Genomic DNA, 21482 nt, shown 5'->3' with positions numbered 1-21482 from the left:
AAATTGTTGGACGAAAAGACACCAACGATTGACCCTTTCGCTCGTCATTGTCGACTTGAGCATGAAAGTTAATGCCTTATGGTCTGTCCGAAGGACAATGGGGAAGCCATAGATATACTTCCGCCAGTGACCTAGGGCTGTGACGATAGCCAACATCTCGATTTCAGTCACTGTGTATTTGAGCTCGTGAGTTCTCAATTTGCGGCTCATAAATGCCAGATATGTGATTTTTGGTTGTGCCTCCGGGTCTTCTTGGTACAATACAGCACCGACCCCAATTTTGGATGCGTCTGTTTGCACGATGAATTTCTTAAAATAGTCTGGGTAACCTAATTTAATGCTGTTGGCGAGGAGTTCCTTCGTCTTATTGAAAGCAACTTCGCATTCCTCGTCCCACTTCCAACGGTTATTTTTCTTTAGCAAATTTTGGAGGGGTGCTACGACTTCGGTATACCCAGGACAGTGATCAGAGAAGAAATTACAGATCCCTAAAAATTGCCGAACGTCCTTGACACTAGTTGGTCTTGGAAAGTTTTGAATTGCTTGAATTTTGACGGGGTTTGGGATCACGCCATCGGAGTCAATCACGTGTCCCAAAAACAAAATACTCCTTTGACAGAACTGTGACTTTGGAAGGTTGACTTTAAAATTGTTTCGATCCAGATCGAGCAAGAGCTTCTTGATCTTTTCGAGATGGTCCTCGACTGTCTCAGATGCCACCAAAATGTCATCGATGTACCTTACCGTAAATGCCTTTACCTCGTCGCTCAGGTTTCTATCGAGAGCTCGGATAAGAGCAGATCCCGCGTTCATAATGCCGAACGGAATCCGTTTGAAGACGTATGTCGTTTGGTCAAACATAAAACCAGTCAAAATTTTGGTCTTCGGGTCTAACTCTACGTGATGAAAAGAGGAAGTTAAGTCGACCTCAGAAAACAACTTCATATCCCGAAATTTCTTCAGGATGTCTTTGATACAAGGGGCTTGATCATACTCGGGGACTAAGCGTTTATTGATAGCCCTCGCGTCAAGGCAAACGCGAAGAGACCCATTCGCCTTTTCGACAATTACGAGTGGGTTCAGGAAAGGCGTTGGGGACTTCATAATTAAACCACTAGCCTCCATCTCGCCAATTATTTTACTGACTTTGTCATGATACTTTTCTGGTACCGGATACGGGCGTTGCCTAAATGGTTCCCAATTGTTGACTACCAAGGTATATTGAAAGTTTGGGATCTTCCCCGGTCGTGAACCGAAAACTTCTTTACATTGTTCTAAAATTTTGAGTAATTGGTCCTTTTCATTTTCCCCAATTTTGGCTTCATGAATTTTCCCTTGAATGGTTGAATCCAACGATGGTTCCTCTTCTGTCTCCAATGCTGCGATTGTCATTCCAGATTCCTCAAAGACTTTGTGGCAGATTTCGTCCAATCCTATCCCGCTTTATTCTCCCTCCGGGTTTCCTGAACAGATCTGTGTCGTCCAAATTCTCTCCTCGGTTTCTAAGTCCTCAAAATCATTTAACTTCATCTCGGTTTGGGCCGAATCAAATTTTAAACAAATTTCGTTCGTCTCCATATTAATATGGGCTTTATATTCCCTCAAGAAATCTGAACCGATGATAATATTATATTCAATTTTGGATAAAACGATAAATGGATGGGAAGCAATGTCCTTTCCAATCTCCAGGTCCAGATACGCTTGGCTATTGCAGATTGTGGTCCTGTCCGGAATTACTCCACGAACCTTGACATTTGATATTGGGATAACCGGGATATCATTTTTGGATTGAAGTTCTTGTAATAGAATTCTAGAGACAACGCTCACGCTGGCTCCCGTATCCACAAGACAACGAACTCGAACCCCGTTAACCCTGATGTAAATAACGGGTAGTTCTCTTATGACCTTAATGTCTGTTTTCAACTGTTCCTCCAGTAAATCATCAGCTTGCACCACCCAGGTGTCTATCGTAATGACCGTCCATGACGTCTCCTGAGGATCGATAGCTTCCGAAAATCCGGCTATCTCCCCGCTTAGTAGTTGGGCTTTTTTAAGGCGATTCCCCTCTGTGGCCTCATACTCTGGCGCACAGGGGTTCAACCTCCCTTGATTCGCGTTATGCTGCTGTAACGCAAGGCTCTCTGCCCCTTGACACTCATTTGTTTGGGAGAGTTGCCTTATGGGCTGCTCCCATATGTCTCCATTGCTTCGCGCCTCGCGCAGTTCTTTAACGTACCGTTGAGATTCCTTCTTACGGTCGTTCTGGTCTCCCTGACGATAATCTCCCCGTGGTTGCGGATTCCTATCGTTTCTACGTTGCCATTTCGGATAGGGTCGCCGGTCCTTACGGTAATTATCTCTCGTATAGGATTGCCGACCGTAACTACGCCTATCCTCTTTCCACGGACGAGGATTCCACCTACTATCCCTTGAATGGTTATTTGTAGCGTACAACTCCCGCGTACTTGTCCCTTGGTCCTTTTGACCGACCGAATTAGCATTTCCTTGGCAGTTCACGATATTTACCATTTCAGTCTGCCTGGTCCGCATGTGTTGGCCACCTGACGTTTGGTCCAGATGCCGTAATACTTGCTCCATCTCAACAGCTGTTTTTACATCTGCCGCTATCAAAATACGCTGCACGTCAGCGGGAAATTGTTTTGTGAGCGCTGCTAATAGTTCGCCTTCTGCCGGAGGGTTGTCCAACTCCCTCATCTTCACTAGCTGTCCTGTGAAGTACTCGCAGAAGCGCGTTCGTCCCGTCATCGAATACCGACGTGAGTACAGTTCGAGGCGCAAACCCTGCTGCGTTTGCATCCCCCAATACTTATCTAAGAATGCCCTTTTGAAGCCTTCGTACCCGTCGAAGCAGTATCGAAATGCTTGGAACCACACAAGGGCCTGGTCCTCTAAAAATTTCTCGACAACCCGTAACTTTCGTTCAGACGAGATCCGGTTATCGCTCATGTACCCGTCCATCTCAATCAAAAATTTCTTTGGCGTCATATTGCCGCCGGGTTTGAAGCGTTTTGGTTTGTCGTCCGCCATCTTCACCATGTTATAGATGGGGATGGGTTCGACAGGAAGGAGTGTTGAGTTATGCCCTGGTGTCCCCGCTATCTGATCTCGACTCATATTCATTGTCTGGAAGAGTCCTGATCTTTCGGATTCGGGCTGTGTGTCGAACGGATTTAATTGACTTGGTTTCATTGGGCTAAATTCCTTCCCAACTTCCGGAAAATCCTTCCCTACTTTAATTTTCCCAATCTCTTCCTTTAATTCCTGAATTATGGCGTCATGGGTGTCTACTTTGAGCTTGACCTTCTGGGTTCTATGTGACCAATCCTCGATCCTGTCTGAAATTTTTTCGTCCCTCTTGTCGATTTCTTCCCGGATCGCGGTAATGTTTCGGACGTTAGCTCTCTTTCTTCTGCTACACGCAGTTCGATCGTGTCGGTAAACTCCTGTCGTAACGCTTCGGCTTTATGGCGTACGTCATTCAGCTTCATCTGGGTCTGGGATATTTCCCTAGTTATTGCCTCATTTTCCCTACGCTGATTTTCCTGGTATTCAACTGTCGCCTTCATATGTTGGTCTAACTGCTCCGCGACACTTGTGCTTCGAGCCTCAACACAGTCAATGCGTTCAATTGCCGTATCCATGGTCTTACTGATCTCCTCCTGCTTTGCCTCAACGCTCCCTACTCGTTCTTCTAAACGTTCGGTTATCTTAATGCAGCGTTCGCGATCGACTCTTAGTTGTTCTACCAATTCGTCCTGCCGCTCATCGATCCGCTCTAATCGCTTATTAATTTCTTCCCTTCCTACCTTACACTCTGTCTGCACCTGGTCTATCATTTCTTTGATGTTTTCCTGAACGTTTCCAATAGCCTGACTCAGTTTTCCCGTCATCTTTTCCTGAATATCCTCACTAGATTGATTCAGTTTTTCCGTTAAATTATCCTGAATATTTTCACTCGTTTGAATCAATTTTGCCTGCATGTCCTCGCTATTTTGATTCAATTTTGCCTGCATCTCCTCACTAGATTGATTCAGTTTTTCCATTAGATTCGCCTGAATATCCTCACTCATTTCCCGTAAGAGTTCCTTTAACGCCTCCATATCCATGATAATACAACTGTTTTCATTAAAATGAGACCCCCTTCACCTTCGGACCTTGGACCTCGGGTTGATAGACACACAAAACAATGATCATTCAAGAATGCGTTCCCCCCGTTCAACTTCGAAAATTTTTCAAAATAAAAACATTAATTCCAAAACATCGCCTCAAATACGGCTAACTCGAAGTTGCCTAACATGTACACCCCTATTTCACCGAGTGCATAAACCAGTTTTTTTTAAAACAGCCTTTTTCATCAATAATCAATTTTGAATAAATTAATCACGCGCGCATTAAATTACCAACACAGGTGGTATATGCCAATAAAGCAGGTCATCCGTCAAGCATTGAGGCAGATACACCCGATACAATAGGTTATACCGTCCCAAGACTTTCCGTCTGAAACCTAATTTATTGCCATTTCATAATCAGCTCAAGGGCCTGAGGTTACCCTTGCTAAATCACGAGAAATCTACCTTAATACGTAAATAACATTCATTACTAGCAATGAGGCCTACATCAAACAGTACCTTCCGACTCATACCCGCGAATACGATTACCTGAAGGGTATCGATATTCATTTTTCCCCAGATTCTGGAAAATCATTTCATTGTTTCCTGGACTCGATTGAATCCTTATTTACCTTCCGGGTACGTCCATTGCTTTGAATGACCATCATGGTTATTGCAATGATAATAATAATAATAACCACGACATACCGAACAATTTCTTAAATTAACATTTATTATTTACTTAGCCATTCAGATTTACCTACTGGTCCAATTACGGGCATCCAAGTGTGAACTAAATCAGTTCCTTGTCATAATTGGCCATTCCTATCCATTTTAACTTAGGCATAAGTGCCATGCGCCCAATAAAAGAAAAAAATTAAAATCCGAAAAAAAACCTACCGAAAAATGCCGAAAATGCCGAAAATGCCGAAAATGCCAACACGGAGGGCGCCATATGGAACCTTTCCCACCGTCCCCCATGACTCATGGGACCATGTGACAACAAACCAACCCTTTCGGGTCACGAACACATGGGACCATGCTCCACGGAAGTCGATAGTCAAGGGATCTTTTTGGTCTGTGCCGATTTCTCCTCATTGGGATTGTATACTTAATCCACTCACATGAGAAGTTATCAGCCATACGACTCAGCTAGATCACAGCTACTCTCCCGTTCCTGAGGTCTGAACACGGACTCCTCAGGGCCGAAGAACGTTCGCGGCATATAGAGGCTATCAAACATAAGCTATCTTAAAGGCCTACAATGAACGGAAGAGGATTCTGGATGCATGTTTTTCGGTATAGATAGGCATGAAATCGTTTAGAACAATTTACTATTCACTCGGTGAAATATACAAAATTGACATACACTCTTGATCCTTTTTACACAGTTGATATCAGCAATCACTTATTTTAGCAGCGGAAAAATCCGGGCTGCCATTGACATCAGATGTTACCTCCACATTCCACAGACCAAAATCTATGTGGACGGCAACGTTAACTGGTACTCTCTTTAATCCAATTAAATTTCCCTTTTGACACAGACGTAAATATCCATATCCCTCTCTACCAAGACAGAGAATTACCGAGAGGTTATTAATATGATCTCACCTTTTCACATACTATCACTTTGAATTGCCTGTGTCCTATATTGCTTACATAACTATTACATTAGTTTGGATGTATGCTACACAAATTGTTTTGTGTATTATCGCGATTGTTTTGTGCGTTCCATCCCCCGGTTACCATAAACCACTTGAGTACGACATACACAATAAAATGACCCTATCATATTCACAAAAACAAAACAAGCCATGTTCCCCCCAATGCGAGTATTCCATGGGACTGAATCCCGTATTACACATTAGACTCTATTTACACAAAAGAAAAATGTCCGCTTTTGAATGGTCGGCTAACTTAAGAAATCACGAAAGTAAATATAAAAAAACATAATTAATCCGAACATTCTGACCATATCAGAAATCCGTCATTAAAACACGGAGAAAGAAAAAGAAATGGACTCAAGTCTTCCATATAAAATTAAACACAGACTTGAACAACGAACTATCACTTGCAATCACTACCAGTGGACTTTCACGAAGTCTAGATTCAAATCGACATCGATTATAAGTAAACAAAACACTTCCTGGAAAAGAAATATATCAAACACATGTATCAATAAAGACAATAGCTGTAATTAACCCGTTGTAACCCGCTGTCTTAGCGAGCTGTTGATCACTGCTGTGCCCACACGAGGTTCGAACCTGAGACTCTGGTCGTCTCCATCCAGGGTACTGTAATCAAGCCCTAATTAATCTAATCATGTATCGAACAGTCATAACAAAAATAAACATCTATATTGCTCTGTGGGTCATGGTCTACGGTGTGGCAATTAACGAACTCGCTGTCTTTATTCACAAAAGAAAACAGAATGTTGGCCGGACCAACCTTTCTGCCAGTATTCATTACTCCCTGTTCCAGACGCTCCCCCTTCTCTCAGCCGTAATTTATGACTGACACTTGTCCCCATGGTCCGGAGACTCAAGACACTATTCAACCTGCTTCACGCTAGGATTTTTCTCTCTGTGTCCATCAAATTAATTCATTAGAAACTGGCGCATTTTATTCAATGCTCGGACCAGCCCACATACATTCAGTACACGAGAATCATTTCTCGAATTCGACCGTTAATTCACATTTCATTCTCTCATATCTCTGGGGGTCTGGAGTTCGACTCGTATCTTCTCTCCTTCCAAAAGTCCACCATCCGTTAGCCACTGACCACAGCCATACTCCTATTTCTCCGCCTCTGAGGCGAGAGTGTGTACCTATCAGTTACTACCCTATTGCTCGAAATCTATCGGTATAAATCATCAATCAAAATACCTTCGATAAAATAATAATAATAATAATAATAATAATAATAATAATAATAATAATAATAATCCTCTAACCTTTTGCTTAAAATGTATCGGCATCCAAACACTGATCAAGTTACATTAAGAAAATAATAATAATAATAATAATAATAATAATAATAATAATAATAATGAAATTCAAATTAATTTAAATTATTAAATCCTTCCAAACCACTAACAGACCTTCTACATCTAACCTCAATAGTGTAGTGGAGGACAGGGGTTCAAACCTCGGCACTTCATTTCTTGACCATCTTCAGTCGCAGCCAAAACTTATATTATCATGCAACAAACTCTACCATTACGAACATAGTGCTGATTCTAGCCCAAGCCTTTTCTCTCATACGGGCACTCGTTGATGACTCTGTCACCTCGCTAGTCCCTGTCTAACTTAGGCAATAGCTCAGATGAGATCTACATTATTAATCTACATAGCACTCTACTCCTTTTCCCCTCAATACCTTCTCAGCACTAAATAAACAAAATATGATAACATGCAAATATATCCACTAAAAGGGGTCCCATATTCTATACACTAACACAGGATCACTCCCTTCCCATATCTAATTAATTAAATGAAACAAAAATGAATAAAAGGATTCCCGACCATTCTTGGGCGGATTAAACCTATTTATATACGTTATTTTAACCCTATACTTCATGACTATTATTTACAAAGGGAAATACTAGCATTGGAGAAGAAAACATAACTTTGTACTCAACGGTTGCTGTCTTCGGCCTGGTCCGGAGATTCCGGAGGCCTACCCATGTTGGATTACTCCATGGCGTTGGATCCTGGAGTCCTGGAGTTCAGAAGTTCCATATCTTGTCTCGCGTAATCCATTTTAATAGCACACGGATCACTGAAATTAGATTGTAATTTACACAATTTATCAATTTCTTGCACACGTGTTACCATTCACTCCTATTACTTCTTTGGCTACCCAATGCCAGTTACATGGAGATGAATATACCGGCTACTTTCAGCTAGTCTACCCGAATTGCACTGTTAAGCCGGACATTCCCAGCATCCGTATGATGCAGAACTCTCTACCCCTATCTTCTGTATGGTTTACTAGTTCAGGAACACTCCTCACTAGATGTTAATCAATTAATAATCTGACCTGCGCTTTGTTCAGAAACAGCGTGGATTTATACAGTTTTTTTTTTGTTCTCCTACAGAAATTCTGCGTACTATCCAGTAGTTGTTATACAAAATCCTACTTCATAATTCACGCAGTCTTAGTCTATTTTGCAACCGATATCTTAAGTACATCTCATTACCGTAATCGTCTGTTGCCTATCACAAATTATAAGCGAAAAAACTGAAAATTTCCACACCCGCTTTGTTCACACAGTATACAATGGAGCGGTAATTCGATAGCGAAACGACCGTCGTTTCCCGTCGAAAGCTCCTCAACGACTGCTGAAGCTCCCTGGAAATGCAAAAACTTATACTAGCCCCGGCAGTAGGGGCGGTTTAGTGACTTCATCCCCACTCTTATTTCGACTGCTCCTGGATAAACCAGCCTGTCGAAATTAGCAATACGCTAGACTGTGTGACTTGGTTATGCACAAGTACGCTATGCCATGCGGAATTGGATATGTTCGGCGGATCTGCCGTAATTAATTTATCATCTTGGAGGGGAAGTAGGGAATCCCCGAAGGCATCTGGTTTTCCACTAGGCGTCCGTACGCTATGAGTGTTATATAAGTTGTTTACCAACGCCTTTCGCTTGGAGAGTATTTTCTACCAGAACTCCTGACTTTATAATTCCACCAAAATTCAGCACACTACTCTAACGGGTGCAGTATTGTTAATTAAGCCTTATTTATGCCGAAAATGCATTAAATCTTGCCCGATCGCTTTGGCATCGCTGTACACTGGCATATGTTTTCCAATATGGAGTCGCTAAATAGTGTTCTTCTCCTGCTTCTTCTATGACGTGTGCCTAGTTCGGGGATTCTTTAAGCCACCCAGTGGGCGGGTGAAGGCGCCTCTCTGGCGGGCTTCGTATTGCACAACTTGATGATACTCCCAACATCTACACAAAGAGAGCTTGCTGCCTGCTTCCTTACCAAGCATATCACCTTGAAATAACTATTAATTGTGCCGATACGGTCACAGTATAGTGTGTATATACTATTTCTATTCGTCCTGGTTATACTTCGTGGTTGAAAACAAAACTTACTCTATGATATGAATGAAGTTCAGTCAAGCTACTTTTACCAAAAATGTATAATTGTCAAAGTCAGAAACCGGTTGGTAGAAATGAAAACACACCCATGCAAAGCAGTTATCCCGCCATGAATGAGTGCATAGAATATAAAAGGATCATTTTGGAAGTACAGTCGCTCTATAACGAATGAGCGCCTGGTATTGTACCTAGGTATGTTCCTCGCAATTTTAACAGGTTTAATTTTAATTCTCATCAAAATATAATTCACCTCTCATATGCACACACATATGTGTAATTGTCTCTTAAACACTGTATCTGCGAGCAAATGATACAATACAACTCACTCATTCACTTTTTCCGCGACTGTACTGTACATCTACTGTAAGAAATGTTGTTTGAGGGATGTAAGATAGGAAGTTACATTTTACACTAGTTTTGTTATATTATTTTTCGATAAGCCTGAAAGAGGTAGTCATGCTTGTAACTACCTGTAACCGGGCGAATTGACCGTGCGGTTAGGGGCGCGCCGTTGAGTGCTCGCATCCGGGAAATAGTGGGCTCGAACCCCACTGTCGGCAGCACTGAAGGTGGTATTGCCTGGTTTCCCTTTTTTCACACCAGGTAAATGCTGGGGCTGTACCTTGATTAAGGCCACGGCCGATCCCTTCCCATTCCTAAGCCTTTCCTTTCCCATCATCGCCATAAGATCTATCTGTGGCGGTGCGACGTAAAGCAAATATCAAAATAAATAAATAAATAAATAAATAAATAAATAAATAAATAAATAAATAAATAAATAAATAAATAAATAAATAAATAAATAAATAAATAAATAAATAAATAAATAAATAAATGTCCGCATCTGTGGTGTAGTGATTAGCTGCCACCCCTGGAAGCCCGGGTTCGATTCCCGGCTCTGCCACGAAATTTGAAAAGTGGTACGAGGGCCGGAACTGGGTCCACTCAGTCTCGGGAGGTCAACTGAGTAGAGGGGGGTTCGATTCCCTCCTCAGCCATACTACAAGTGGTTTTCCGTGGTTTCCCACTTCTCCGTCAGGCAAATGCCGGGATAGTACCTAACTTAAGGCCACGGCCACTTCCTTCCCTCTTCCTTGTCTATCCATTCCAATCTTCCCATCCCCCCGCAAGTCCCCTGTTCAGCATAGCAGGTGAAGCCGCCTGGGCGAGGTACTGGTCCTCCTGCCCAGCTGTATCCCCGACCCAGAGTCTGAAGCTCCAGGACACTGCCCTTGAGGCCGTAGAGGTGGGATTCCTCACTGAGTCCGAGGCAAAAACCGACCCTGGACGGTAGCAGATTAAGAAAGAAAGAATAAATAAATAAATAAATAGTCCGCCTCTGTGGTGTAGTGCTTAGCGTGATTAGCTGCCACCCCCAGAGGTCCGGGTTCGATTCCCGGCTCTGCCACGAAAATTTCAAAAGTGGTACGAGGGCTGGAACGGGGTCCACTCAGCCTCGGGAGGTCAACTCAGAAGAGGTGGGTTCGATTCCCACCTCAGCCATCCTCGAAGTGGTTTTTCGTGGTTTCGCACTTCTCCTCCAGGCGAATGCCGGGATGGTACCTAACTTAAGGCCACGGCCGCTTCCTTCCCTCTTCCTTGTCTATCCCTTCCAATCTTCCCATCCCTCCTCAAGGCCCCTGTTCAGCATAGCAGGTGAGGCCGCCTGGGCGAGGTACTGGTCATTCTCCCCAGTTGTATCCCCCGACCACGAGTCTGAAGCTCCAGGACGCTGCCCTTGAGGCGGTAGAGGTGGGATCCCTCGCTGAGTCCGAGGGAAAAGCCGAACCTGGAGGGTAAACAGATGATGATGATGAAATAAATAAATAAATAAATAAATAAATAAATAAATAAATTAGTTAATTAATTAATAAAAACCTCTAAACTGCCACTAAGCCAGGACCTCATAAAATTATGCAGCCTAAGTTCCAGTCTCACGTTCTCTCGTCGTAAATTCTGACTATCGCCAAATAACTGTCGAATGTTTCTTTCTTTCTTAATCCGTTTATCCTCCAGGGTTGGTTTTCCATCGGGCTCAGCGAGGAATCACACCTCTACTGCCTCAAGGGCAGTGTCCTGGAGCGTAAGACTTTGGGTCGAGAGGATACAAGTGGGCAGGAGCGCTAGTACCTCGCGCAGGCGGCCTCACCTGTTAGCTTAACATTGGCCTCTTGGGGGTTGGGGAGATTGGAAAGGACAGGCAAAGAAGAGGGAAAGAAACGGCCGTGGCCTAAGTTAGGTAACATCGTGGCATTTGCCTGGACGAGAAGTGGAAAACCACTGAAACCCTCCTCGAGGATGGCTGAGATGGGAATCGAACTTCTCTCTACTCAGTTAATCTCCTGAGGCTGAGTGAACCCCGTTCCAGCCCTCGTACCACTTTTCGAATTTCGTAGCAGAACCGAGAATCGAACGCGGGCCTCCGGGGGTGGCAGCTGACCATACTAACCACTACACCACAGGAGTGGATTTAACTGATTATACTTGTTCTTAACAATGCGATATTTAAAAATGAAATCAACTGAACCTATTTTCGAATTGACTTTTCAGCACCTGAGATAACAACCACAACATTCATTGTTTATAGAAAAGAAGGCGAATCTGCATATAACTGTATAATGAACTATACAAGTATAAGCCTTTGAATGTGGCGTTAGAGAATAATGTTGAACGTGAAGTGGAGAAATAGCGAGAAGAACATGTTAACCTGTTTGAAAACACTGTAGACATATTCAGTTAATGAATTTAGAAGGAAGATCTTGGAGTAAGAACAGCCGTACGATGCAAAGGCATCAAACAGATTAGAGGAGATAAGAGCTGCAACAGCAAAACCAACTCTGTAATAATAATAATAATAATAATGGAAGAAAGCACACTCCGAAAGGATGGAAACCTGGTGTGCTCGCAAGAAGACAGACAGTTGAGATCTCACGGTCCATATTTTCCATCTGCCTAAGCTGAGAAATGTGGCTCGATCAAACTCATGGCTGCTGAGGGCAGTAACGTTAGTGAATGAGGTGGGTGAGTTAATGGACCTTTTCCACTCACCCTTTCTAAAATTTGATGTGCCCTAACGACCGCAAGAATGTAAAATTTAAAAAAATATTTGTATGCAAATGTCTCTAGATTTAGTTTAAATAGGGCAGTTGTTTTAGATAATTCGTTTTTATTTATTATTTAAGGTGTTGTAAATACGTATATATAAACGTCTGTAGGTTTAGTTTAAAGTTGGTATTTGCCTTAGGAAATTGCTTTAATTTATTTAAGATATATTTGTTGTATATATTGTTTTACTGAATCATCTATAATTAGGTAAATAACCTGTTGATGATGAAATCTATCACTTAATTAATTTATTTATTTATTTATCTGTTTACCCTCCAGCGTTGGTTATTCCCTCGGACCCAGCGGACACTCAATTTATTTGCTGATGTATATGTTAAAGAACACCCCTGTGGTGTAATGGTTAGCGTGATTTACTGCCACCCCCGGAGGCCCGGGTACGATTCTCGGATGTGCCACAAAATTTGAGCAAGTGGTACGAGGGCTGGAACGGGATCCACTCAGCCTCGGGAGGCCAACTGAATAGAGTGGGAGTGCGATTCCCACCTCAGCCATCCTCGAAGTGGTTTTTCGTGGTATCCCACTTCTCCTCCAGGCAAATGCTGGGATAGTACCTAGCTTAAGGACACGGCCGCTTCCTACCCGCCTCCTTATATATCCCTTCCGACCTCCCCCCCCCCCAAGAACCCTGTTCAGAATAGCAGGTGAGGCAGCCCGGGCGAGGTACTTGTCCTCATCCCCAATTGTATCCCCGACCCTGGTCTTGAGGCGGTAAGGGTGGGATCCCTCGCTGAATCCTTCGGAAAAACCAACCCCGGAGGTTAAACAGATTAAGAAAGGGAGAAAAGAAAGAAAGAAAGAAAGAAAGATAGAAAGAAAGAAAAAAGAAAGCAAGAAAGAAAGAAGATAGTTTTCAGACCATGCTTTATTTCTCAGAATATTGTTTCGTTTGATCTCGTAAGAGAGGAAATTGACCCATCACTGGACCAGGCAAATATGGTCGCATCGACTCCCTGCGTCGAGAGGTGATGACGCGACGTAAGCTCTTGGTTGGCACTATTCCCATGAAAGTATTTTTAGAGAGCTACTGTGAGACCTGTTATGTTTGGCACAGCAGTACTTAGTGTGGTTCCATGGTGTAATGGTTAGCACTCTGGACTCTGAATCCAGCGATCCGAGTTCAAATCTCGGTGGGACCTATAATTTTGATTTTCGACGAACAGTACCACCTGATTTAACATGTCTGATAGAAAAGGAGAGAATCACTGATACACCTCGGCGGTCGCTTCGGAGCACTCTATGGCCCCCCTTGATGTAAATTTATATATTAAGCATTTCGAAGTGTGGCTAACAGGTTAGCATGCTGGCCTTTGGTTGAAAGGGTCACGTCGGGTCGGGCATTTTGATCTTCGTTGGTTAATTCCTCTCACTCGGGTATCTGGTGTGTGTGTGTGTGTCGTCTTCAACATGTGATATATAAATGCGGTAAGATAAAACGTTTTCGTACCGTAATCTGTTTACCCTCCAGGGTCGGTTTTTTTTCCTCGGACTCAGAGAGGGATTCCACCCCAACCGCATCAAGAGCAGTGTCCTGGAGCTGCAGACTCTGGGTCTGGGGTACAACTGGGGAGGATGACCAGTACCTCTCCCAGGAGGCCCCACCTGCTATGCTGAACAGGGGCCTTGTAGGGCGATGGGAAGTTTGGAAGGGATAGACAAGGAAGAGGGAAGGAAGCGGCCATGGCCTCAAGTTAGGTACCATCTCGGTATTTGCTTCGAGGAGAAGTGGGAATCCACGGAAAACCACTTCCAGGATGGCTGAAGAGGGAATCGAACGCCCCTCTACTCAGTTGACCTCTCGGGGCTGAGTGGACCCCGTTCCAGCCCTCGTACCACTTTTCAAATTTCGTGGCAGAGCCGGGAATCGAACCCGGGACCCTGGGGGTGACAGCTAATCACACTAACCACTACACCACAGAGGCGGTAAGATAAAACGTTTTATTTTATTTATTGTTTTACAACTTGCTTTGCTTTGACCGACACAAATAGATCTTATGGCGACAGTGGGAGGCCCTTTTATTTATATGTGCTGGTTCATTAATTCATAATATGAAGGATTCCCAAGATATTCGATTTACAACAAAGGTGACTGGGGAGGAATCGACCTTGACCTTAATTAAGGTACAGCATTTGCCTGGCGTGAAAATGTGAAACCACGGAAAACCATCTTTAGGGCTGCCGACAGTAGGGTTCAGACAAACTACCTTCTGAATGCAAGCTGACAGCTACATGACTCAGACCTTACGGCCATCTCGCTTGGTGGATGTTTTGTTTATCGTGGCAAAGTTAGGGATTTACTCTCTTACACAATAAGTCTTAACTTACTACACTGTTACTAATAATAACTACTTTCAAATGATGCACTCTGCCTCTGTGATGTAGTGGTTAGTGTGATTAGCTACCACCCACCTCCTTCCCCTGTTCGATTTCCTGCTCTGCCACGAAATTTGAATAGTACTGCGATTCCCATCTCAGCCACCCTCGAAATGGTTTTCCGTGGTTTCGCACTTTTCCTCCAGGCAAATACCGGGATGGTACCTAACTTAAGGTCACGGCCGCTTCCTTCCCTCTTCCTTGTCTATCCCTTCCAATCTCCCCAACCCCTCGCAAGGCCCCTATTCGTCATAGCAGGTGAGGCCGCCTGGGCGAGGTACTGGTCCTCCTTCCCAGTTGTAACCTTCCGACCCAAAGTCTCATGCTCCAAGACACTGCCCTTGAGGCGGTAGAGGTGGAATCCCTCCCTGAGTCTGAGGGAAAAACCAACCCTGGAAGGTAAATGGATTAAGAAAGGAAGAAACATTCGAAAGTTATTTGGCGAAAGTCAGAATTTAGGACGAGGGAACGTGAGACTGGAACTTAGGCTGCATAATTTGACGAGTTCTGGGCTTAGTGGCAGTTTAGAGTTTTTTTTATTTATTTATAATTATTTTTTCTTTTGCTATTTGCTTTACGCTACACCGACACAGATAGCTTCCACACACATTAAGAAAGAAAGAAAGAAAGAAAGAAAGAAAGAAAGAAAGAAAGAAATGATGCAAATGATAATGAAAATAATAAAAGTAATAGTAGAACATTCAATTCTAGCACGATGCAAATGACAATAATTCTCAAATAACCTATTCTAAGAGAACTAGATTTATTAAAAGAACATTGAAAAACACATTGCAAGAAGATACCGAAATATCGCCTTCAATTTAGTGCTGGAGAGATGGACAAGTAAATGGTATGAGTAAAAGGGTGAAATTAGAGAAAGGCTTTTTGCAGATGATGTTATTCTGTATAGAGTAATAAATAAGTTACAAGATTGTGAGCAACTTCAAAATGACCTGGATAATGTTGTGAGGTGGACAGCAGGCAATAGTATGATGATAAACGAAGTTAAAAGTTAGGTTGTGAGTTTCACAAATAGGAAAAGTCCTCTCAGTTTTAATTACTGTGTTGATGGGGTGAAAGTTCCTTATGGGGATCACTGTAAGTACCTAGGTGTTAATATAATGAAAGATCTTCATTGGGGTAATCACATAAATGGGATTGTAAATAAAGGGCACAGATCTCTGCACATGGTTTTGAGGGTGTTTAGCGGTTGTAGTAAGGATGTAAAGGGGAGGGCATATAAGTCTCTGGTAAGGGCTCAACTAGAGTATCGTTCCAGTGTATGGGACCCTCACCAGAATTACTCGATTCTAAAACGGGAAAAAATCCAAAGAAAAGCAGCTGGATTTGTTCTGGGTGATTTCCGACAAAATAGTAGCGTTACGAAAATGTTGCAAAGTTTGGGCTGGGAAGACTTGAGAGAAAGAAGACGAGCTGCTTGACTTAGTGGTATGTTCCGAGTTGTCAGCGGAGAGATGGCGTAGAAGTTAGTACATGAATAAGTTTGAGTGGTGTCTTTAAAGGTAGGAAAGATCACAATATGAAGATAAAGTTGGAATTCAAGAGGACAAATTGGAACGAATTTTCATTTATAGGAAGGGGAGTCAGGGATTGGAATAACTTACCAAAAGAGATGTTCAATAAATTTCCAATTTCTTTGGAATAATTTAAGAAAAGGCAAGGAAGAAAACAGATAGGGAATCTGCCACCTGGGCGACTGCCCTAAATGCAGATCAGTATTGATTGACGCCGGGCTGAGTGGCTCAGATGGTTAAGGCGCTGGCAGTTTAGATCCTGGCTCAGTCCGGTGGTATTTGAAGGTGCTCAAATACGTCAGCCTCGTGTCGGTAGATTTACTGACACGTAAAACAACTCCTGTGGGACTAAATTCCGGCACCTCGGCGTCTCCGAAAACCGTAAAAGATTAGTTAGTGGGACGTAAAACAAATAACATTATTATTCTTAGTATTTATTTATAGATTGATTGCTTGATTGCTTGCTTGCTTTCTTGATTGATTGATTGATGAAGAGGAAAATTTGATCTATGAGTGGTTGAGCGAAATGATGATGAAAAGGAGGTAGGAGGAGGTATTTTTAGGTCGCAAGTAGAAAATTCATTCGTGCCTTCTCCGTGCTTTGCTTTTTTTTTTTTTTGCTAGGGGCTTTACGTCGCACCGACACAGATAGGTCTTATGACGACGATGGGATAGGAAAGGCCTAGGAGTTGGAAGGAAGCGGCCGTGGCCTTATTTAAGGTACAGCCCCAGCATTTGCCTGGTGTGAAAATGGGGAAACCATGGAAAACCATCTTCAGGGCTGCCGATAGTGGGATTCGAACCTACTATCTCCCGGATGCAAGCTCACAGCCGCGCGCCTCTACGCGCACGGCTAACTGGCCCGGTCTCCGTGCTTTGACACGGGCACTTATGAAAGCTGAGTTTCGAGACGCGCTTCTGATGTCTAATGATAGGTAATTCCATTGTCGGTGTGTGGTAAAGGTGAAGTATTGAGAGTAGATTGTCGGTCTGTGTACTTGCACGATTTTTGTTATGATCTGTGGAGAGAAGTTTGATGCGGTCTCGGAGATAGGCTGGGGGCTGAGACGTTTTCAGAATATTATGCCTAAAGCTGAGTGTGCGGCGTTCTTGCAAGCGAAGCTACCCAAGTCGCGTACACGACAGTGTGACATGGTCAATTTAACAAAGGCCATAGGAATTTCTCACACGAACGTTCTGGGCACACTGTAAACTATATCGCAATAATCAAAATGATGTCATACAAATGATTCAACAAGAATTTTCTTTAGTTTGAAGGAGAAAGTGACTTTAAATTTACTGAGACATTGCAGTGTTCCATATATTTTTCGGTTACGTGCCAGAAGCGACCGTGCCGGATGCGACCCGGCCATTATCGTGCCAATAGCGACCGAGTGGTTAAGCATCGTGCCGCATGCGACCCATCAATCACTTACAATTGATTTGCATTTAGGGCTGTCACCAAGTGGCAGATTGCTGATCAGTTACTAACTTAGTCTTTTGTAAAATAAAGGTCTGACGCCGTGGTTAGCCGGTTCAAGTGTCGTTGGACGAAAAGATAATTATGGTAATGTTGCTAGCTTTACGTCCCAGTAACTATGTTTCTGTTTTAAGGAGACACCGAGGTGCCGGGATTTAGTCCCGCAGGAGTTATTTTACGTGCCAGTGAATCCACCGACACGAAGCTGACGTATTTGAGCACCTTCAAACATCAACCGGACTGAGCCAGGATCGAGTCTGCCAAGTTGGAGTCGGAAGACCAGCATCTCAACCGTCTGAACCACTTAGCCTGGATGAAAAAACAATTTCACCATCATAATTTAGGCTAGCAGGGTAGGAAAGTTGGTGATATACAATTTGTAATAACTAGATTGCGTGCAAAAAAAAAACCTGGAATCAAATCCAAACCTCTTCGCATTGTTCAAATGGAGTCAGGGAATATGATGCTGTTGATGGTGATTCGTCCATCGGATGACGACGTAAAGCTTTGAACAGACCCCTTGGTGTTATTCGAGAGGAGTAGGACACGTGCCGACACCGAGTATCACCCTCTCCCTACCTCATTATCATAATCTCACATCCAGAAGCGCAGGCCGCCCTTGGATGTCAGGTAGAAAGACCTGCACCACGCGAGCCGAACACGTCCTCGGACACTCTCGGCACAAATAAGACACGATAAGTAAGTAGGCCTACTGTCGGATTTTTTATTATGGACACTCGAGTTTAGGCTTTAATTACAAACGAACCAATAGGCCTATGGAAATTCGAGTCATACCAATAATTTCCTTGTTTAATTCTACATTAGCGTATATAAGACGCATTGTTTTCGACGTTCATGAAATATTTTTTATTTGTGGTTGTAATAAATATTGCCCGGGTTTTTGGCTTCTTCTCTAGCAAGCGCTCACTTAGGAATATATACAAGGAAAACGACTTGTCTGATTCTAATGAAATTTTTATATGTTATAACCACATGTATTTGTAGTGTAATACTCAAGTTACAATATTTTTCAACCACCCTGAAAAAAGTTCTTATCATTTTTCTAAAGCAACTCTTTCTCAGCCCAGGATAAACGTACAGCAGCAAACTTGGGCATGTTTTGAAGCGCTCAGTCATGGTTATCAGAAACTACAACAACTGTAACCGTACAGTGTGGTACTGAATTTATGAAGAGTAATATTGAAAGGAGGTTTTGTAAGTCATAAATCATTTCAGAGAATTAGGAAATTTATTGGACATCTCCCTTGGTAAATTATTCCAATCCGTAACTCCTCGTCCTATAAACGAATATTTGCCCCAATTTGTCGTCTTGAATTCTAACTTTATCTTCATATTGTGATCTTTCCTACTTTTAAAAACACCACTCAAACTTAAGCGTCTACTACTGCCATTCTACGCCATATTTCCACTGACAGCTCGGAACATCCCGCTTAGTCGAGCAGCTCGTCTTCTTACTTCTAAGTCTTCCCAGCCCAAGATATGCAACATTTTCGTAACGCTACTCGTGTGTTTTCTTACCAAACATTATCGATTGTTTTCTGAAAGTGTTTCAAGCTTAATTTTGGAGTTCCCGGTACAGCGTAATTAGATTCTGAAGCAAATTTAGATATGACTGGTTGTTGTGCCCCTGATTCGCTACGGAATTCTACATGTATTCAGAATTCTAGATTAAGTACTCTGTACGCTGTGAGTAAGATTATATTAAATTGCATAGTTCTTAAAGTTACCTAGAAAAGCGACGGGAAAGTCACCATACGTCTCTTCTCATGTGAAGACTGGGTTGGGGAATTATACAGGTCCTCCTACCTACTATCAGTCACAATGAACTTGGGGAGTTTTCATTATGATGGCAGGCCCACTTCCTACTGCCAGTCAGTCGAGTTGGAAAGTTTGATGATAATGGCACTCACTCTCCACCTGCCTTTTTACATCCTCAGAAAGGCTGTCTTTGTGGTTTTCCCAACTGAAATCATCATAGGTCATTACAATGAAGTCAGTAGGAATGTCGCGATTACAAGCAATATTATCATATGAAATACTCAATCAAATAGAAAACCGCACATTTTCTCATTTTTAACGAACAGTGCTATGCTGCCGATCTAACAATCCAAAGCTCCCGACCTGGAATGACCAGGCCGCAGACGGCAGTGAACACTCCTCTGGGCACACTGCTCATTCCAATCAGTGCCTCAGAGTAGGTATCAAATGCGTGGAATACTATGATAAACTAGCGCGTTACGTACTGTACCAGTAGTATCAGACAATCGATGAACCAGAGGAATGTCATGCTAAGGAAGAAAGTTATTTAACTCCACATCCCTCTGTGGGTGGGGGCATTCGTAAGAGACTCTCAACTTGGGAGCGTGGGTTAGTGACCACGGGGCACTGAGTTGAGTCCTGGCACTGCTCCCACTTACTTGTACCAGACTCTTCACTTTCATCTATCCTATCCCATCCCCTTGGTCAACTCTTGTTCTTTTCCGACCCTGACGGTATTACAACTTTCTAGGCCTAGGGAATCTTTCACTTTCACGCCCTTCGTCGCCCTTGTCTTTCTTTCGCTGATATCTTCATTTTTCGCAGTCCCGGATGCCTTCAATTTTTTCCCCTCTGATAATCACCACCACCACCACCACATCAACACATAGCATTTCTCCTCTAATGGCTGGCGTCAAGAAAAACATCCAGCCGTAAATATCTGCTAAATCTGCTACAAACCCTGATCCGCAGTAAAATCCGGATGAAGTGGAGAGTAATAGAAACGGTCCCAGTGGCATCACTGCTCGCTTCCCACCAAGGCAATCAGGGTTTGATTCCCGGCCAATACGTGTGGGATTTACGAAATTAAATGCCACGTCCTATGGATCGGATTCCACATAAAAATGGAGGTCCTGTGGCTTATGATCATACAAGTAGAAGTCACGTAAAACTCTAAGCGTATTTACTTTTTAATAGAAAACATTAAAACAAAGACAGAGCGTGTAGGTTCCTTTTAGAGAATACCTCACTTGACCAGATTGGCCGTGAGAAATGGTTTTCATTGTTACAGCAGTGTTCGAAAACACCATTGGCGGTAATACATGCTCGGCACCTTCGGAGAAAATTCTCTTGAACCCACCTCAGTACCTCGTTGTTTTGACTGATGTCCTGGGCAGCTTCCAAGACACATTCCCGGAACTCTTGCAGAGTTTCCACTCCTCTGAGATAAACCGTAGATTTCATGAACCCCCCAAAAGGTAATCTAAGGGGTTTTGATCGGGACTTCTTGTCGGCCAATCCATCGTTGCGGATAGGCGGCGTTCAGATGACGAAGCACTGCGTTGGTAATGTGCGGGGGTGCTCCATCATGTTGCAACCACAGATGCCGTCGCGTATGGAGTGGAACATCCTCTAGTAGTAGTAGTAGTAGTGGTAGAGTGCCTTCTAGAAACTGTAGATAAGATACGCTAGCCATTCTATGAGGTAATATCACAGATCCTCTGATAATGCTCCCCAAAAGCCCTGTCCAAACATTAATGGGAAAACCGAACCTTGTGGTGGGAACGTCTCACAGCATGGGGCTTGTTCTCCGACTACACATGCGTGTTGTCAAAACTGATGCTACGATTCCTCGTAAAGGAGACATCATTTGTGAACAAAATATGATTCATGAAGTATTTGGGTTGAAGATGGACCTATTCACAGAAGGCTATCTGCGGCGCATA

At 43.1% G+C, this 21482-nt stretch overlaps 1 non-coding gene across 1 annotated transcript; it reads left to right on the top strand.

Moving 5' to 3' along the window:
* The first annotated feature begins 13436 nt into the window (after nt 1-13436).
* On the top strand, nt 13437-13508 carry TRNAQ-CUG (transfer RNA glutamine (anticodon CUG)). The gene has a single exon. It is a non-coding gene; the product is annotated as a tRNA-Gln (tRNA).
* Nucleotides 13509-21482: the final 7974 nt, after the last annotated feature.

This window comes from Anabrus simplex, chromosome 3 (genome assembly GCF_040414725.1).
Source record: "Anabrus simplex isolate iqAnaSimp1 chromosome 3, ASM4041472v1, whole genome shotgun sequence".
In the NCBI taxonomy this organism is placed as follows: Eukaryota; Metazoa; Arthropoda; class Insecta; order Orthoptera; family Tettigoniidae; genus Anabrus; species Anabrus simplex.
This window is presented reverse-complemented; position numbering and strand designations above follow the sequence as displayed.